Genomic DNA, 20,488 nt, shown 5'->3' on the forward strand with positions numbered 1-20,488 from the left:
AAAAAAAAAAAAAAAAAAAAAAAAAAAAAAGTGTGTGGTGTGTGCCTTAATTCTCTAATGCCTGCCTTCATGAATTTTGATTTTGTGCCTCTCAGGAAGTACAAAGGAAACAAATAATGTTATCCATTTCATATTTAATCAACTCACATGTGTTAATTATAGATCTGTCTAAGGGGAAAAATCACATTAAATTTTCAAGGTGTTAAAAGCAGCTGCACTTCAATATATTTATATTTATCGAGTTCCTTGACCCTTTGAGTAGACGTCAGAGTAAACAGGAAAATCTTCAAGGAGTTTACTCTAAAGTTAAGTAGATTCCATCCTCTTTTGCTCTCAACACAAAGGAAATCAATTATGTCAAGCTCAACTTTGATGTCCCTTTTTTCTACACTTTCTTCTCAATTTTCTGTACTATTGCCACTAGACAGATCTGAATTACCTCCTACTGTTTGGGCTGCCCAAGAGTCTCTGTGCTTTCTTTCAAACAAGATTCTTACACAATGCCCTCAGAGACATCTCTCTATATTAGCTCTAATCATGCTATCCTCTGATGTATTTGTTTACTGATTAGTTGGTTGGTTGGTTGGTTAGTTGTTGTTTTAAGACTTTCTATGTGTCCTCATTCCCTAAAGAGTAAACCAACATCCAGCTGTCTTATCTTCCTAAGCCTCAATTTGCTCAGCTATAGGATGACGATAATGAGAATACAGACATACTTAGAATTCTTGATATAGTTGTTCAAAAAGTGTTTGGTATCTTTATTATATACATTTAAAATAGAAAAGTGTTGTATTTTATAATTTGAGTAAAAACCATAATAATAAGCTTTGACTTAAAGTTTATATTTTAAGTTGTATAGGACTTCTCTATGTTCTTCTGCCGAAGTATTGGCAATTTGCTCAATATTGCTGTAAATGCTAGAAACGAGATTCCCTACAACCCTGAACTATGTCCAGGGATGTTTTTCAGGGTCCTCTTTGGCACTTCAGAGAAGGTGCACACATAGGAATGTTAAATATACAATAAGCAAAGATTTGGATTGGTCAGGTTGCTTCTTTCTATCAAACAGTAACTAATGCCTTAGTTGAAAGTGATGGAAGATTCGAACTTCTGACCACAATGTTTGTACGAATAGCAGATGGAGGGTTTATAACTAACTATATTCTAAATAAAAACATGTTCATTGAGTTTAGCTTCTTAGTAAGAAGCACACAAATACAAAAAGTTAAACATACTCTCAAAATCCCAATGAAAGTTAATCAATAGCTACTAATTACCTTAATTAAAATATGACCCTTTCCCTACATAGAACGGTAAGCTTTTAGAATAAAACAAATGAAGCCTTTATTCATTAAATAGTTCTTCATTTTCTTGCTTCAAACAATATCCAATATACAGTCATCAGCTATGAAATATTCATGACAAAACTCAATTGTTCAATAGAACAATAAGTTTTTACTTTAAAGCAAGTCCTGAAGGATCTTAAGTAAAACAAAAAAGTACAAACAAAATAATCTGACACCAAGAGAAAGGAATACCTCCCGAACAGCTCAAAACTAACTCTGTAAATACACTTCATGGCTTGTGAAAATACAGGGAAGTCCAAGCATCTTGAAAGCATTAGGATGGCATTTTCTATTTTGAAACAGTTAAAATTGCCATGTGCATTTCAAAATAAAACTGTATATAATATATATAGTTATATATATACATTTGTACTATATGTAAAGTATTTATATATATATACTTTTATACTATACACACACACACATACACTTTTTGTGTGTGTGTGACAGAATCTCGCTCTCTCACCCAGATTGCAGTGTAATGGCATGATCTCTGTTCACCGCAACCTCCGCCTCCCAGGTTCAAGCAATTCTCCTGCCTTAGTCTCCCAAGTAGCTGGGATTACAGGTGCCTGCTACCACACCTGACTATTTTTTATTTTTTTTTTTTAGTACAGACGGAGTTTCAACATGTTGGCCAGGCTGGTCTCGAACTCCTGACCCCAGGTGATCCACCCACCTCAGTCTCCCAAAATGCTGAGATTACAGGCGTGAGCCACCACATCTGGCCTAAAACAATTTTTTTGCACAGTAAAAATTAGATAATTTGGGTTATTTAAATCGATCAGCAAACAATAATCTGTCAATTATTCTAACTTTAAAAGCATTATTCTGAGTAAAAGTGTTTTTCATACATAGACTCACTGACGGCTTCTACAAAACTCCTTTCTTTTGCAAGACTAATCTTTACATTAAACACTTTGAATTTTATATTAAATTTTAACTTTCCAAATGAAGGTTTTTTTTTTTTTTTTTTTAGAATAGTTTTAAATAGCAATAAAAAAGAATGGCATAAAAAATATAAGAAGAGTCAAGAAATGAAAACATGGAGAAAGAATAAAGGTAAGTAGGGAAAAGGAAGGAAGGAAGTTTGAAAGACGGGGGAAGAAGACTGAAAGAAACAAAGTTGCATTAAATCATGAGAAAAGTGCTTCCCATATTTATTGTGCTTAAGCTTTACAAAAACATTAACATATTTTCCGATAGAAAGGTGTAGTATTAGAATTCTAAAATAAAAAAAAAAAAAATGCTATATTTCAATCCCAAAACATCAAATTTGGTAGGTTAACAGGAAGCTGTACTCACCAGCTCAGAAACACTGCCATCTGCTGACCATATAAAATTGATATATTTATTGTTTCTTTATGTGTATCACCAAAAACATTGTAATAATAACATTGTAATGCATATTATGAAACTTGTATGAGAAACAATATGTATTTAGCAACCAATATTAAGACAATAATTTACAAATATAACTGAATCATAGAAATTTGAAATATGAAAAGTACAAATGAAAATACTTTGAACACAAAATTGCAATTTTGCTTTTCCAAAATTGCAATTACCCAAATTAGTAATTATTAACACAGAATATAAAAACCAGATGTTTCAGATAGTCTATTCAAAATTCTGTTACAATGAACAAATGTTTAAACTTTGACTGAAGCCGCAGCATCATTCTAATTTATAGCTCTGATGTAAGAGATTCCTTCTAAGACTCTTTTATTCACCAAAGTCAATCTTGACACTAAAAGAAAGTACATCAGGTTGCTGAAAGCGCAAGGGAAAAGGTCCAGATACTTGCATGCTTCCATTCCCTTCATATGCTTTCATTCTTCCCACACTCAACAGGGGCAATAAGTAGGAAGGTGCACATTTTAATGCACTTGGGAGGCAAAGACACATCATTTTCTGATATATCATGTTGTATAAATATGGGTTATTTCTATAGACTGTAAGAGTGATCACAAAATAAATTACCTGGAATATTAATGTCTATGAGTGTCAGTGATTTAAAGAGTCTCCATATTGACCTGCCCTTATGGGCAAGGTCTGGCTGATAGACTGTGTGAATAATGTCACATTTATTCAATGTCGCCAAATTACAGAGCTTGCTCCTGTTCTTCATACGCAGCCTATGTCCTATGAGCCTAGTCTTGATTTTTATACTCCAGTGATGGGAATTTTCTTGCAGCTGAAACCTCATGTCTTTGCTCAAGCTGCTCTCTGCATTTGGCTTACAATTATCTTCACAGGGATGTTCTTCCTGACCAACTAACACAGGGAAGGCCGAATTTGAATTCCCATCCTCACTGTTCTCAGAGTGCACTGTGTTTGTATTTGTCATTCACTTACCAGGAGAAAGTGTTTTCTGTTTGTCAGTCTATCATTCCTGTTTGATAATGAATGTCATCAAATGATGGATCTTGACATTTCTTTACAGGTGATCCATTACTGTATGGGCACCTTATGAAGAAAAAGTTTTTAAATATCCCAACGTTTTCACACCCATACAACATTGTATTGCTCTTCATACTGTCTGCAATGATGGAGAAGTTCCCACAGAAATTATTGACTCAATATACAAACATACATTTAGCATGTTGTTATATATTTTCATCGTGCCCCTCTCCCAGCTAGGCTGTACGCCTTGTTGGCATTTGGGCTATTTCAGACTGTATATTGCCCACCAAACTGAATAATGTGCTGAGTGCCAAGTAAGTTCTTCCTAACCATTCTTTTGTCATATACTATCAACTGGGTTACTAAAAATTAGATTACTAGAAAACAAGGTAACATTGTGACATAACAAATGCTATGTAATTTAGGGGTTAAAATGCAAGTGGAACACAGAAAATGATAAAATAAGTCTGTGTGTAGGGAAACATTTTCTTTGAAAGTAAGTCACAAAGTGTAATAGAAATAGACTGTATTTACACAATGATTCTCTTTAAATAGCAAGAAGCAAGAACATATGTAATTGGTCTGATAACTAGCAAGTAGATACAGAACACTGACATTTTTATTTTTTAATTTCTATATGTAATGAGCATGGGTCACAGTAGAGAGCAATGTGAAACACATTGATGATGCTGAATTATAAAATTTAAAAAGAACAATAAAGTGACTCTTTAATCAGGAGAATATAAAATATTAATTACTTCCTCAAAACTTGGTCACTGGATTTCTATATCTAGCAAATCTCTCAAAGTTATTTGAGAAAAGTGAACCACATATTAAACAATCTATTTCCGTAGAACTTGCTATCAAAGCATTGTTGGAAATCAGTTCTGGACACTTTGCTTGGAAAGAAACAATACAGTATACAGCGAAAAGTGCAGTGAGATGTTTTCTCCATGTTCTTTTTGGGTTCCTATGTGTCTTCATCTCCAGGACAGAAGTTTTAATGATACATTACAGGACCAGATATCAAAAGCATTGTCATTAAATGCTATTCAAATTTTATAATCATCTAGGAAGTCCTTCACCTCTTTACAGTTCTCATATTTAGCAAATCTTGAATGCTTAGATTAACTTGAGAAATTTGCACTTGGAAGAAAGGAAGCTCATCCTTAGGGGAACAGACACATACAGTAGCAAGATTCTTTATTATTTTATATTTTATTTTTTTCATTGTGGTAAGTACACTTAGCACAAGATATCCATGTTAAGGTTTTGTTTGTTTGTTTGTTTGTTTGTTTTGAGAAGGAGTCTCGCTGTGTCACCCAGGCTGGAGTGCAGTGGCACGATCTCGGCTCACGGCAAGCTCTACCTCCCAGGTTCATGCCATTCTCCTGCCTCAGCCTCCCAAGTAGCTGGGACAACAGGTGCCCATCATCACACCCAGCTAATTTTTTTGTATTTTTAGTAGAGATGGGGTTTCACCATGTGAGCCAGTATGGTCTTGATCTCCAGACCTCGTGATCCGCCCACCTCGGCCTCTCAAAGTGCTGGGATTACAGGCCTAAGTCACCGCTCCTGGCCCCCCTGTTAAGATTTTAGTTGCAAAATACAGTATTTTTGACTGTAGGCATAATGCTCTACAGCAGATCTCTAGAACTTACTCATCTTGAATAACTCAAACTTTATACCCCTTGAACAGCAACTTACCATTTCACCCTCCCTCTTGCAGCACCAGGTAACCACCATTATACTGTTTCTATTAGTTAGACTATTTTTGATACCTCATATAAGTGGAATCATGTGATATTTTTCATTCTGTGACTGGCTTAATTCACTTAGCATAATATCCCCAGGTTCATCTATGTTGTCACCTATGGCAGTATTTCTCTCTTTCTAAGGCTGAGTAATACTCCATTCTTTGCATATGCTAAATTTTCTTTCCCATTTATCTGTCAATGAAAATGTAGGTTGTTTTCACAGTTTGGCTATTGTAAATACAGTTTGTAATAATGAACGTGGGAGTCAGATAATTCTTTGAGATCCAGATTTCAGTTCTTCTGGATATATGTCCACAGTGGGGTTGTTGGATCATTTAATAATTATTTTTGTTGTTGTTGTTGTTTGTATTTTGTTTGTTTTGTTTTTTGAGGGACAAACAGCATCAAACATAATTAAATGCTCTTTTATGATAAAAATTCTCTACAAAATAAATGAGGCATAGAAGGTATCTATCTCTTTTATGTTTTACAGGCCACATATGACAAGCTCACAGTTAACATCATACTCAGTGGTGAAAGACTGGATACTTTTGCTCTAAAATGAAGAAAAAAGAGAGGCTGTCCACTCTATTTCTGTTCAGCATAGTACTATAAGGCTTAGTCAGAGCAATTAGACTATAAATGAATAAGTAAGTAACATCCAACTCAGAAAGAAAGAGGTAAAATCAACGGGTATTTCCCAAAGATGTTCTTACATGTAGAAAGCCTATAGACTAAATACAAACAAGAAGAAATAAAACCCTGTCGAGCTAATAAACACAATGAAAAGCTGAGGATACAATCACATAACAAATCAACTATTTTTCCTGTCACTCGTTGCAACAGATTGGTCACTAATGTTGTGAGTGGTAAAATATTGACCAAAACAGCAATGAGTTAAAGAAAGAAGTTTATTAGAGAGACAGTATGTTACAAGGAAGCATGGCAGCACAGCAGAGAAGGTGGCTCTCTGCCAAGAGGAAGGACTGGAGTGAAATTTTAAAGGGTGGTGCTGGAGGGACTATGTGCAAATAAGGTCATGCTGCTGGGACTATGAGCAAATTGAAGTATTTGGGAACAGGATACTGTGCCATGAGTCGTTTGTAGTTAGACATTTCTCAGAATAGTTACTCTCCTGCATCTGAGGACGCTTCCTTGTTCTTGCTTAGTTACCAGGATTCTATATTTCTACATATTAACAACAAACCATCCCCACCCATCAAAAAATTAAGAAAACAATCTCATTTACAATAGCATCAAAAAGAATAAAATGCTTAGGATTCAACTGAATTAAGGAGGTGAAAAACATGTACACTGAAATCTATAAAACATTGATGGAAGAAATTAAAGAAAATGAAAATAAATCGAAAGATATTCTATGTTCATGGATTGGAAAACTTAGTTTGTTAAAATATTCATGCTACATAAAGTGATCTACAGATATAATGTGATCTCTATCAAAATCCCAATGGCATTTTTACAGAAAAAAAAAATGTTAAAATTCATATGGATCCACAAAAGACTCTGAATATGCAAAGCAAACTTGACAGGAAAAAACGAAGCTAGAGGCATCACTCTTTAGGATTTCAGAATATATTACAAAACTACAGAAATTAAAACAATATGGTGCTGGCATGGAAAACAGATGTATAGATCAATGGAACAGCATAGGGCGTCCACCCAGAGATAAACCTTTGCATATACAGACAATTGATTTTAAAAAGAGGGCAAATAATACACAATGGTAGACGGATCATCCCTTCAAAAAATCAAGTTGGAAAAACTTGATATGTACATGTAAAAGGGTGAAATGGGACCCTTATATTGCACCATACACAAAAATCAATTCAAGTTGGATTAAAAACTTAAACAAAACCTAAAATAGTAAAACTCCTAGAAGAAAACAGAGGAAAAGTTCTATAAGATTGGTTTCAGCAATAATTTCTTGGATATGACACCAAAGGTATGAGCAAAAAAGCAACAATTAGACAAATGAGACTACATCAAACTAAAAATCCTCTGTTTTTCAAATGCAATAAGAATGAAAAGGCAAACTACACAATAGCAGAAAACATTCACAGACTACATATCTGGTAAAGGATTAATATTCCAAATATATGTGACTCCTACAGCTTAAAACCAAAAATAACATGATTTTAAAATGGGAAAAGGACTGAAATAAATAGTTATCCAAAGAAGAAATAAAAATGACTAATAAGTATGTGAAAAGGTAGTCAAAATCACTGATCATTGGCAGAATGCAAATAAAGACAACAATGAGATAAAACCTCATTGTCATTGCTAGGCTGGCTAGTAACAAAACACAGAACATGACAAATGTTTATATGAATGTGAAGACTTCATAAATTTCCTGCTGTTGGTGGGATATAAAATGAAATACATCAAAAATTTAAATAACACTGTGAGTGATAGGATACTCAAACCAATGGATCTCAGAGAAGAGATGACCTTGTTGGAGGAGTAGGAAATGGGGTTAGCTGGAGAAGATAATTTCATATGTCCAGGTCATGGAAGTTATAGACATAAGAAAAAATATTATTCAATAATATATTGTAAAATATTATATATAGATAGTTATGAATATGTATATTTGCATACATTTAAATAAATGGCCATACGTGTCTTTTAATCTCTCCGTGTCTTGTTTTTCTCATCAGAAAGTTACAGGTAGTATTTATCCATTTTTAAAAATATTTAATCCATAAAAAATCACAATGAGAATAAGGTTATTAGTTTGTTTTACCAATAACAATGCTGAAGCTCAAAAAGCAAAGTAATATGTCCACTATCATAAATCTTATTAAGAGGGAGAATTATGCTTCAAAGCATACCTAGCAGACTATACACTGATTCTCTTAAGCTGTACGTGAGGCTTTTGCACACTGTATGTGTTGTTGTGGGATATATGATTTCTAGAACTAAATTATCTTGATTCACATTGTAGGTCTGCCACTTATTGGCTTTGCAACTTTGAGCAAATCACCTTACTTCTCTATGCAAATTGTTAAAGCAGATTACTTGATTGTTTTCTTTGTAAAAGAAAGCTAATGATACTATATACCTCACGTGAGTTATTTTATGTAAAAGCAGTGCCTGGACTAGATAACCTTTAACTACCAAGGAAGTATTACTACCAAGGAAGTATTACTACAATATTTTAAGAAGCTAAAACACAAAAGGAAAAGGTACATGAAAAGGGAAGGGTGATCAAAGATGAACTCAAAGGATTCTGTTCGTGGAGGATACTGTTTCAGGCAAGGGGATAAATGTGAGAAATGAAGGTGTCTTTTTTTTCTAACACGTTTTTCCTTTGTGATTTGATATCCATTCAAGATTGCTTATTTAGGTTCATTCCTTAAAAGCTTGCAGACCTTCAGGATGTAGGAGCAGGAGTAAAAAGTTCAAAGAATGGGCATATGAACAAAAGAAATCACATAAACAGATTGCAAAGGATACATTAATACAGTGTGTGATCAAATGAATCCAGTTGCCTTTAGGTAATCCCTGGCAACTCAAAAAATATATATGGTTCTCTTAGTCTATTATGAGACTCCATATCCTCAAAACAGCATGTAAGAGAGACAGAATGCAAGGAGTACCAGCAGCAGACAGCAAAATTCCTCCTACAATGCTGAGAGTTAGGGAATTGTGAAAAAAGAAAAGGAAGGGTGAACATGGCTCACAAAGCAGCAGTATTAAAGCTAGTCTGAGACATTTCAATATGTTCTTTATTTCTTTCACAAGATGCTTTTCTATGTATTAAAATTGAAATTAGAAAATGTCCCTGAAAACCAGTGTTACCTCTGATTAGAAATGGCATAAGAAGCAGGAGAAAAGCGTTACACTCAGCTTGAAGTCTTGGGAAATAAGAAAACCTTTCAGGAGTAAAAACAAAACATAGCAGAGGAAAGGCAGATTAGTGTGACTTCAGAAATGAGTTCTAAGACTACTGAAGCACAGTATATTAGCTTTATGACGAGAGCCATTAGCTCTCCACAGACAGGCAATATTTCTAAAGAGCTACACTGTGCAGAGAAGAAAATGCAGAGGATCTAGGAACAAAGCTCTGCTTTCTCACCAGTTATTAACCTCATTTATACCACTGAGTTTCTATCATTATGCTCATTGCCCTGACATGGCTCAGTGGGTTGACATTTCATTCCACAGGGTGCAAATTGTGACGACAGAGGAAGGAAACCTGGGAGGCTTGGCTGCAATTGCCTTTGTTATGACCAACTGCACCTCTGGTCAAAGTAAACGTCTAAGTAACTATTCTGGAAAAAAAATTCCTAAAAACATTTTCCGAGTCCTTTTTCCTGATGCCTATTTGACAACTGTTTCTAAACCTCTGCAGGTGATAAATTCATTTTCAAAAAGCAGTTGCATTCTTTCATTCCACAGCATTGATAAACACAAGTTGTAAAGTCAATGTGGATCTTTCCATTAGCCTCCTTTGATTTTATTTTGCTTTTAATTTTATTTTGTAATATATTTCTATATATTTAGGGAGTACAAGTTCAGGCTTCTTACATGCTTATATTGTGCAGTGGTGAAATCTAGGCTTTTGGTGTAATAATCACCCAAATAGTGAACATTATATCTAATAGGTAATATTAAACCTTTACCCCCTCCCACCCCTCCATATTTGTAGTCTTCAGTGTCTGTTATTCCACTCTGTATGTCAATGTATACCCACTGTTTAGGTCTTGCTTGTAAGTGGGAATATGTGGTATTTGACTTTCTAGTTCTTAATTACTTCATTTAGGATAATAGCATTTAGCTCCATCTACATTGCTGCAAAAGACATAATTTCATTCTCTTTTCACAGCTGAGAAGCATTCCATGGTGTGTGTGTGTGTGTGTGTGTGTGTGTGTGTGTGTGTGTGTGTATTCAATATAAAGAAAATACACCACATTTTCTTTATCTAATCCTCCATTGATGGACACCTTGGTTGATTCCAAATCTTTGCTATTTTGAATAGTGCTGTGATAAACATATAAGTCCTTTTTTTATAAAATGGACTTAATTCCCTTCAGTTACATACCCAGTAGTGACATTTCTGGATTGAATGGTAGTTCCATTTCTAGTTCTTTGCAAAATCTTCATACTGTTTTCCATAAAGACTGTACTAATTCACATTCCTACAGTGTATAGCATTCCCTTCTTTCCATATCCTTTCGAACATCTGTTTTTAGGCTAGTTATTCTCACTGGTGTAAGATGATATCACATTGTGGTTTTAATTTGCATTTCTCTGATGACCAGTGATGTTGAACATTTTTTTCACATGTTTCTTGGCTGCTTTTATGTCTTTTTTTGAAAAATGTCTGAGAGAACAAGATGGTCGACTAGACACAGGTAGGTGAAACAGCTCCCACTGAGGGATCAAGATGATTGGCACACTGTTAAACAGATCTCAGAGGGTAGGCACGGACATTGGACAGAGGGAAGACACAGAAGCTGGGCTGAAAGAAGATGAAGCTGGTAACCCTGCAGGGAATTTTCATATACCAGGACTCATTCCTGGTCCCCAGTGACTCCAGAGGAATGGGTGGGTTGAATAAACAAGACACAATCCACTCTCACCATGGGTCTTTGGAATCCCAGAAGGATGAGACCCCTCAACCACCATGGACACTTGAGTTGGTGGAAAGAGTTGCTTAGAGAAGTGGTAGGTGCAGAATACCAATGGAAGCAGAGTCCACAGGGTTTGGTATGGCAGTGTCTGCAGTGGAGCATAGCAAGGGAAGTCCATTTTAGACTTGACTTTCTCCCATAGGAATCTTTAGTTACAGGGAAATTGTTGGACCGGAACTCTGCAGGACAGCTTTACCCATCAGATGGGACTTTTCCAACCTGAGTACCCCTTGGTCTGCTGGCCACTTCCAGGGTCCCAGCCTGGCCATGTCTGCCTTTATGAACATGTGTATGGGTGACTTTGCCTTGCCTGTCCCAGCAGTACAGCTGCTTGTTTTCACCCAGTCCTGCCACTCCTGTGGTGGGAATGCAATCCATTCCTACTTACCCACACCAGACTGCCATTGCAGTTGGAGCCTTGGCAGGCACAGAGTTAGCCAGGCCCATTCCCACCAGCACCCTGCCCTTCTGCCAACACTGCCATGAACAGCAGATCCTCTTTTGCCCTGAGTGACCAGCCTTGCCTGAAGTGCACAGAGAATTAAGACAGACCAGTATTCACGAGTGCCCTGCCCTTGTGCTAACACCACCACTAGTACAACTGCATGCTCTGTTTCCAGGAGGGGTACCCCATTCCCCTAGGCCACGCTGCCTCTGCCACTACTGTGAATGCCTACACAAAGGCAGGAGCCCCAGCAGCTACTAGCACCCTGCTCCAGTTGATGAGTGTGTACCCTACCACACTGCCACTGTTGCTGGCATATGTAAACAATGATACTTCAGGATCACCTTGACCCCTCTACAGAGCAGTGGACTCCTAACCACAAGGAGCTAGAAAACAAAGTTGGGGCCTGATACGAGTCCCTCGGCATCAGAGCACATAGCCCAGGAGTTGGGAGCTGAATATTGCCTTCCCAACAACTTACAAAAACAAAGCTAGTTGGCTGAATCCATCTTATACAACAATCAATTCCTCAAGGTTTTCAAGTAGGATAAAAGAAAAAAAAGATTAGCAATTTTAGATTGAAGAAACATTAGCCTACAAAGATGAGAAAAAAACAATGCAAGGAATTTAGCAATGTAAAAAGCCAGAGTGCTTTCTTTCCTCTAAACAACCACACTCCCTCTCCAGCAAGGGTTCTGAACTGGGCTGAGATGCCTGAAATGACAGAAATAGAATTCACAATAGGGATAGGAATGACAATCATCAAGCTTCAGGAGAATGCTGCAACCCAATCTAAGGAAGCTAAGAATCACAATACAATGATACAGGAGCTGACAGACAAAGCAGCCAGTGTAAAAAGTACGTAGCCAACCTGATAGACCTGAAAAAGCATTACAAGAATTTTATAATGTAATCACCACTATTAAGAGCAGAGTAGACCAGGCTGAGGGAAGAATCTCAGAGTTTGAAGACTGACTTTATGAAATAAGACAGTCATAGAAGAATAAAGACAAAGAATAAAAATAAATGAACAAAACCTTTGAGAAATATAGGATTATGTAAAGAAGCAAAATCTGTTACCAATAACTGTCCCTGTAAGAGATGGGGAAAGTGTAAGCAATGTAGAAAACGTATTTTAGGATATCATCCATGAGAAATTCCCCAATCTAGCTAGAAAGAGCAACATTAAAAATCAGGAAATGCAGAGAACTCCAGTAAAATACTTCACAAGAAGGTCATCCCCAAGACATATAATCATCAGATTCTCAAAGGCCAAATGAAGGAAAAAATGCTAAAGGCAGCTCAAGAGAAAGATCAGGTCACCTACAAAAGGAAGCCCATCAGACTAAAGGGAAGCCCATCAGACTAACAGTAGACCTCTCAGCAGAAACCCTACAAGCTAGAAGAGATTGGGGGCCAATATTCAACATTCTCAAAGAAGATAAATTCCAACCAAGAATTTAATATCAGGTCAAACCAAGCAAATGAGAGATAAGATTCTTTCCAGGGAACCAAATGCTGAGAAAATTGATTACCACCAGACATGCCTTACAAGAGCTTCTGAGGATACTATAAATATGAATAGAAAAGATTGTTACCAGCCACTACTAAAACAGACCAGTGACACTATAAAACAACCATAACTGAAGAATAACCAGCTCACATTATGATGGCAGGATCAAATCCACACATATCAATACTAACCTTAAATATAAATGGTCTGAATGTCCCAATTAAAAGGCACAGAGCAGAAAGCTGGATAAATAACAAGATCCATTGGTATGCTGTCTTCAAGAGACTCATCTTACATGCAGTGACATCAATAGGCTTAAAATAAAGAGATGAAGAAACATCTACCAAGCAAAAGGAAAACTGAAAGAAGCAGGGGTTATAATCCTAATATCAGAAAAAAATAGACTTTAAACTCATAAAGATTTTTTAAAAAGACAAGGAAGGGCTTTATATAATGGCAAAGGGTTCAATTCAACAAGAAGACCTAACTATCCTAAATATATGCACTCAACAAAGGAGCACCCAGATTCATAAAGCAAGTTCGTGGAGATGTTTAAAGATACTATGACTTCCACACAATAATAGTGGGTGACTTCAACACCCCACTTACAGTATCAGACAGATCATCAAGACAGAAAATTAACAAAATTATTTATGACCTGAACTCAGCACTAGATTAAATGGACCTGATAAAAATCTGCAGAACTCTCTACACAAATGCAACAGAATAGAAATTCTTCTCATCACACATGAAACATACTCCAAAATCAACCACATATTGGATACAAAACACTCTTCAGCAAATGCAAAGTAACTACAATTATAACAGTTTCTTAGATCACAACACAATCGACTTTGAAATGAAGACTAAGAAAATCACTCAAAACCATACAATTACATGGAAATTAAATAAGCTGCTCTTGAATGAATTTTGGGTCAATAATGATTTTAAGGGAAGAAATCTTTGAAGAAATCTAAGAAGTTCTTTGAAACTAATGAGAACAAAGATAGAACATACCAGAATCTCTGGGACACAGCTAAGACAGTGTTGAAAATGAAATTTATAGCACTAAACGACCATCTCAAAAAATTAGAAAGATCTTAATTTAACAACTAAAAGAACTAGAGAACCAAGTGCAAACAAACCCAAAGCTAGCAAAAAAAAGAAAAAAAAAAAAAAAAAAAAAAAGAAAAGAAAAAATAACCAAAATTAGAGCTAAACTGAAGGAGATTGAGATGCACACAAAAAATTCAAAAGATCAATGAATTAAGGACCTTTTTTTAAATAAAATAAACCAGTAGCTAGACTATTATAACAGATTCAAAGATTTAAATAAACTTGATTAGAAATAAGAGGCTATTACCACTGACCTGACACAAATGCAAATGTTCATAAAAAATTATGAACACCTCTATGCACATGAAGGTAGGAAATCTAGAAGAAGCTGATAAGTTCCTGAACATATACACCTTCCCAGGACTGAGGCAGGAAGAAATTGAATCCCTGAGTAGAACAGTAATGAACTCTAATTTAATCAGTAAAAAATGTCCTACTAACCAAAAAAAAAAAAAAAAAAAAAAAAAAAAAAAACACCTGGGCATGGAATTCATGAGGAGGGACTCCTTTGTAACTTATGCTACAAGGCCAGCATTATTCTGAGAGCAAAATCTGGCAGAGACACAACAAAAAAGGAAAACTTAAGACTAATGTACTTGATGAACATCTATATGAAAATCCTCATCAAAATACTAGCAAACTGAATCCAACAGTATATCAAAAAGCTAATCCTTCATCACCAAGGTTGTTTGGAATAAAAGGTTCATTAAACATAAGCTAATCAATAAATGTGATTCATCACATAAACAGAACTAAAGACTCTATGCCTGTATTTTTGAGGATTTTCAATCTGAGTGATGGTAAATTTTGTTGAATGCTTATTCTGTATCTATCAAGATAATCACATATATTTTGTTTTTAATTATCTTCATGTGATATATCATCTTTATTGATTTCTGTATATTGAACCATCATTGCATCACTGAGATAAATCCCACCTGATCATAATATATTATCTTCTTGATGTGTTGTTGGATTCAATTTGCTAGTATTTTGTTGAAGATTCTTATATCTATGTTCATCAGGGATATTGGTCTGTAGTTTTCTTTTTCTGTTGTTTCCTTGTCTGCTTTTAGTATCATAGAATGAATTAGGAAGAATTCCCTCCTCCTTAGTTTTTAGGAAAAGTTTAAGGGAGAATGGTATTAGTTATTCTTTCTATGTTTGATAGAACTTGACTGTGAATTCATCTGGCCCTGAGTTTAATTCTTTGGAAGATTTTTAAATTGCTGATTCAGTCTCACTATTCATTATTGATCTGTTCATGAGTTCTATTTCTTCCTGGTTAATTCTGATGAAGTTGTGTTTCTAGGATTTTATTTATTTCCTCTAGGTTTTCTAGTTTGTGAGCATGTATTGTTCATAATAGTCTCTGAAGATCTTTTGTATTTCTGTGGCATAAATTGTAATGTATTCTTTTTCATTTCTGATTGTGTTTATTTGGATCTTCCCTCTCCTTTTCTTGCTTAGTCTAGCTAGTAGGTGTGGTGGCTCATGCCTGTAATCCCAATGCTTTGGAGGGCCTAGGCTGGAGGATTGCTTGAAGTTAAGAGTTCAAGACCATTAACCTCTTTAATGGGAAGTAGCTTTACTTAAATTTAGGAATATCATCTGATGGGGTGATGGATTGGAAGGAGTGGGAGAGGCAGTATTTTAGCTACTTGCAAACTAAAACAAGAATGCATACTTCAAATTTGGAAGCTATCCTTTTAGGATGAGGATCTTTGGTTTGACTAGCACTCAGTGAATCACAGGATCTTATGCTTTCTTACTTTATGTTATGAGAGAGTCACTATGAAAAGAATAAAGATGTGTTTAATAAAATTACGTTAATTATAATAATTTTGTGTAGCAATAATATTTGATAAAATGTCATCTATCTTACTAAATAAAACAGAAGATAAACTTTAAGTATAAGCAAATAACATCTATCTCTGTAAAATAAAACTTAATAGAAACAACTTTAAATGGGTTGTATTCATTTATTAAAAATTCTTGACCATTCATACATAATATAATTTATATATGTCACACTAGTACAGACAATTTTCCTTGATCTTTAGAAATAACCTTAATTAAAGTTCAAATATTAACCTGGCATGATGGCTTACACCTGTAATCCCAGCACTTTGAGAGGCCAAGGCAGATGAATCACCTGAGGTCAGAAGTTCGAGACCAGCCTGGCCGACATGGTGAAACCCTGTCTCTACTATAATTACAAAAATTAGCTGGGCATGGGGGGCAGCTATTCGGGAGGCGGAGGCAACAGAATTGCTTGAACCTGGGAGGCGGAGGTTGCAGTGAGCCGAGATCACGACATTGCACTCCAGCCTGGGGGACAAGAGCGAGACTTTGCCTCAAAAAAAAAAAAAAAAAAAAAAAAAAAAAAAAGAAAATTCAAGTATTTCTAAAAGAAACATTTTTTAATACTTTAGCCTGAATTAATCTATACATTTGCATTCATGGGAGATACCTGAAGTCAGGTTACTGACCAGAAAGTAAATATCACATCTATTCAGGACTTCATAATTTGTTAACCAGTAAGACAAATACTTAAATCTAATGATAAGACTGTATTTGTGTAAGCAAATGACAATTCTGATGTATTGGTATATATTATATGTAAGATTTTAGACGTTGTTATAGAGCCAGGCGTGGTGCACTTTGGGAAACCAAACCAGGCAGATTGTTTCAGCCCAGAAATTCAAGACTAGTCTGGGCAACATGGAAAAATGCCATCTCTACTAAAAATATAAAAATTAGCTAAGTATGGTGGGTGCACCTGTAGTCCCAGTTACTTTTGAGGCTGAGGCTGAAGGATTGCTTGAACCCAGGAGGTCAAGGCTGCAGTGAGCTGAGATAGCACCACTGTACTCCAGCCTGGGTGACAAAGTGAGAGCTTGTCTCAAAAGAAAACTTGTTATAAATGTCAATATTTTATTTTAAAAGCTCAAATTTAATAGTAAAAATGACATTAATGTTCAATATATTATTTGAAATAAAATTTAAGATACACATTTAATATATCTTAAAATTCTGATATAAGTATAACTTGCCATTAACGTCTTTGCTGTTTTTCTTGGTTTCAAGCCACTTTGCCCTGTGGTCTTTAGAGCAATGCAACCCATTTGGCTAATGTGTTGATTTGCTAAATTTATCTCTTCTGTGAAGAGGTTTTAGGATAGTCTTCATTAGTGTTTCTGCCCTCTGACCAATAGATCTTGATAAAATATTTGCTTTCCAAAGTAACAAAAAATACAAATTAAAAATTCTACTCTTCCATGGAGGAAGGGGGTAAAAGGGTCAGAAAAATTGCCAAGGATTACTGGTGATGTGCTCATGAGAAGTCTGAGATGAGACTGCATGAGAAGGAGAAGAGGAGAAGTGAGGGGTAAGAATTGGCAAAAAACCAAAGGAGATTAAAGGACTCTCAGTAGTTTCTGAAGTAATGCTATTACAAACCACAAATACTGATACTGCAATCCTTTCAAAGAGTACAATATAATAGAAAAGAGCTGCACCCAAAAATCACAACCCACAATTAGCTCTGTGGGTGGAAAAAGCATAATATAAATAATAAAACTGAAATGGAGCAAGGGTAACTTAACTTCCCTTAGCTAGGTCAAAAAACACTTATATTTATAAACTTTTTAGTCTTAATCGAAGGTCAAGAAAAAATTGATAGTCCACATCTATCAAATAGAGTTTGCAATTTTAACACTTGATCTATGTGTTTCTTTGAAATGTAATTGCCCCAATTTTTTAACTCAGACCTATCTCTTTTGAAAGTTTTTAAATCTTTGCATTCAAATTTGTGCAGTCTGATTTTTTTGAACGTGTTGACAACACAGGTATCTTTAACTCCTAGCAAGACTCTTCTGCCAGTGTAAGAAATAGTGAATAAATTATTCCCTACAAACAGGTTATATTTAATCAAACCGGACTCTGAAAACTGTTTATCAGTGAAATAAGTGTTTAGATTAGAGAGGTTCTTGAGGTTTTATAAATAATCAAGTAAGCTCAATCAGCTTATAGTCAAATAAAATGCCTGTGCCAATGAAATTCACAATTGCTAGTTAAGACTGAAATCAAACACAACAAACTTTTAAATTTCTCAATTTCAATTGTACTTAGACAAAAGTTTGATAGTAATGTGAAGTAAAAGACAACTAAGGGAAGGGGATGAATTTGGCAAACAGATATAGATGACTACGATGTAATTTCCTCATTAATTTAGATCAAGTTATTTTGAGAAAATATTCCTGCAGAGCAAAAAGAAAAAGAAAATATCCACAAAAAATATATATTTATATTGTTTACCTATAATTATTTAGCCAAACAAATACAAATATGAAAATAGTTTTAGGTCTTACATTAGGTTTTTGTTTGTTTTTTCAGTCATAACTTCTGTTTTTTAAGAACATTCCTAAATGCTTCCAGGTGCATTCTTTATAATTTTTGCAATAACCTCCATGTAAACTTGATTTAAGATATTAATGAGAATTCTAAAATGTTTTAAATGAGAGAAATGAATTGTATGGCTAACATTTAGAAAATTATTTGGGAAAATGCCATTTTAACTTAATGTTGATCATCATAAGGAAATTATATTACAAAATAATGATAATACTACCGTCAATAAAATTAAAAGCATACCATTTACTGAATATTTTCTTGGTGTTACTAACTTTCACTTTTTTATGAATTTATTACTAAAATTATATGATAAATGTACTTTTCTATTTTACAGTAAAAGAAATCAAGGCCAGAAATGTTAAGCAAATTGTCCAAAGTTACAAGATAAATTTCAAGTTCAAATCTGTATGTAGCGGCCTGTGAATTTAACTATTTTAACCAAAGTGCTCTATTCAGTACTCACCTCCACTTCCAAAAGAATAGACTAGTTAAAACAAATAGTAGCAACTGGACAGTTGTCAGAATTCTTTGAATAAAGAGAAGGAACATAATGCCAATTCAAAGAAAGGTATACATGAATAGATCTGAATACAATTTGCTATACAAAAGTTAAATTCATGTATTTAAGCTACAGACATGTATTGGACATCATGTATATTCCTGTTGTCACTGGGAATATACAAGTGAATAAAACATAAAAATCCTTGCAACTGAAAAGAATAGAATTTCTATTTACTGAATTGGGAAGACAGCTTCACATTATATGTGTACCAAAGCCTGCCTTTTTTCACCATAGCCTTCAGAATCTCAAGGATATGCCCTACCTGCCCATCCCTGCAGCTTCAAATTCTGACACTACCCTTATTACTCTTTCAGTTTTAGCTACAATGACCTTTTCCCACATCCTCAAAAACACTATGGACATTTTATTTCTTCTACCTGGAATGTTATTTTTTTAAACTTCATTAAATACGCAGTGAAGGCGTTTCTTTTTCAGAGAGAACATCCCTAAATGCAAGTACAAAGTATCCTTGTTTTGCTTTTCTTGATGACTTTTACCATTTTGTTATTTTTCTCTAAATTATGTAGCACATTTTGATACATTTTATTTGCTAATTATTCAAAAATAATGAAGACAACATATTTTGTATTATATTTTAATTTCTAGGGTACATGTGTACAACGTGCAGATTTGTTACATATGTATACATGTGCCATGTTGGTGTGCTGCACCCATTAACTCGTCATTTACATTAGGTATATCTCCTAATGGTATCCCTCCCCCCTACCCCCTCCCCACAATAGGATCCGGTATGTGATGCTCCCCCCTTCCTGTGTGCAAGTGATCTCATTGTTCAATTCCCACCTATGAGTAAGAACATGTGGTATTTAGTTTTCTGTTCTTGCGAAAGTTTGTTGAGAATGATGGTTTCCAGCTGCATCCATGTCCGTACAAAGGACGCAAACTCATCCTTTTTTATGACTGCATAGTATTCCATGGTGTATATGTGCCACATTTTCTTAATCCAGTCTATCACTGATGGACATTTGGGTTGATTCCAAGTCTTTGCTAATGTGAATAGCGCTGCAATAAACATACGTGTGCATGTGTCTTTGTAGCAGCATGACTCATAATACTTTGGGTATATCCCCAGTAATGGGATGGCTGAGTCAAAAGGTATTTGTAGTTCTAGATCCTTGAGGAATCGCCACACTGTTTTCCACAATGTTTGAACTAGTTTACAGTCCACCAACAGTGTGAAAGTGTTCCTATTTCTCCACATCCTCTCCAGCACCTGTTGTTTCCTGACTTTTTAATGATTACCATTCT

This window comes from Rhinopithecus bieti, unplaced genomic scaffold (genome assembly GCF_001698545.2).
Source record: "Rhinopithecus bieti isolate Rb0 unplaced genomic scaffold, ASM169854v2 scaffold_30918, whole genome shotgun sequence".
In the NCBI taxonomy this organism is placed as follows: Eukaryota; Metazoa; Chordata; class Mammalia; order Primates; family Cercopithecidae; genus Rhinopithecus; species Rhinopithecus bieti.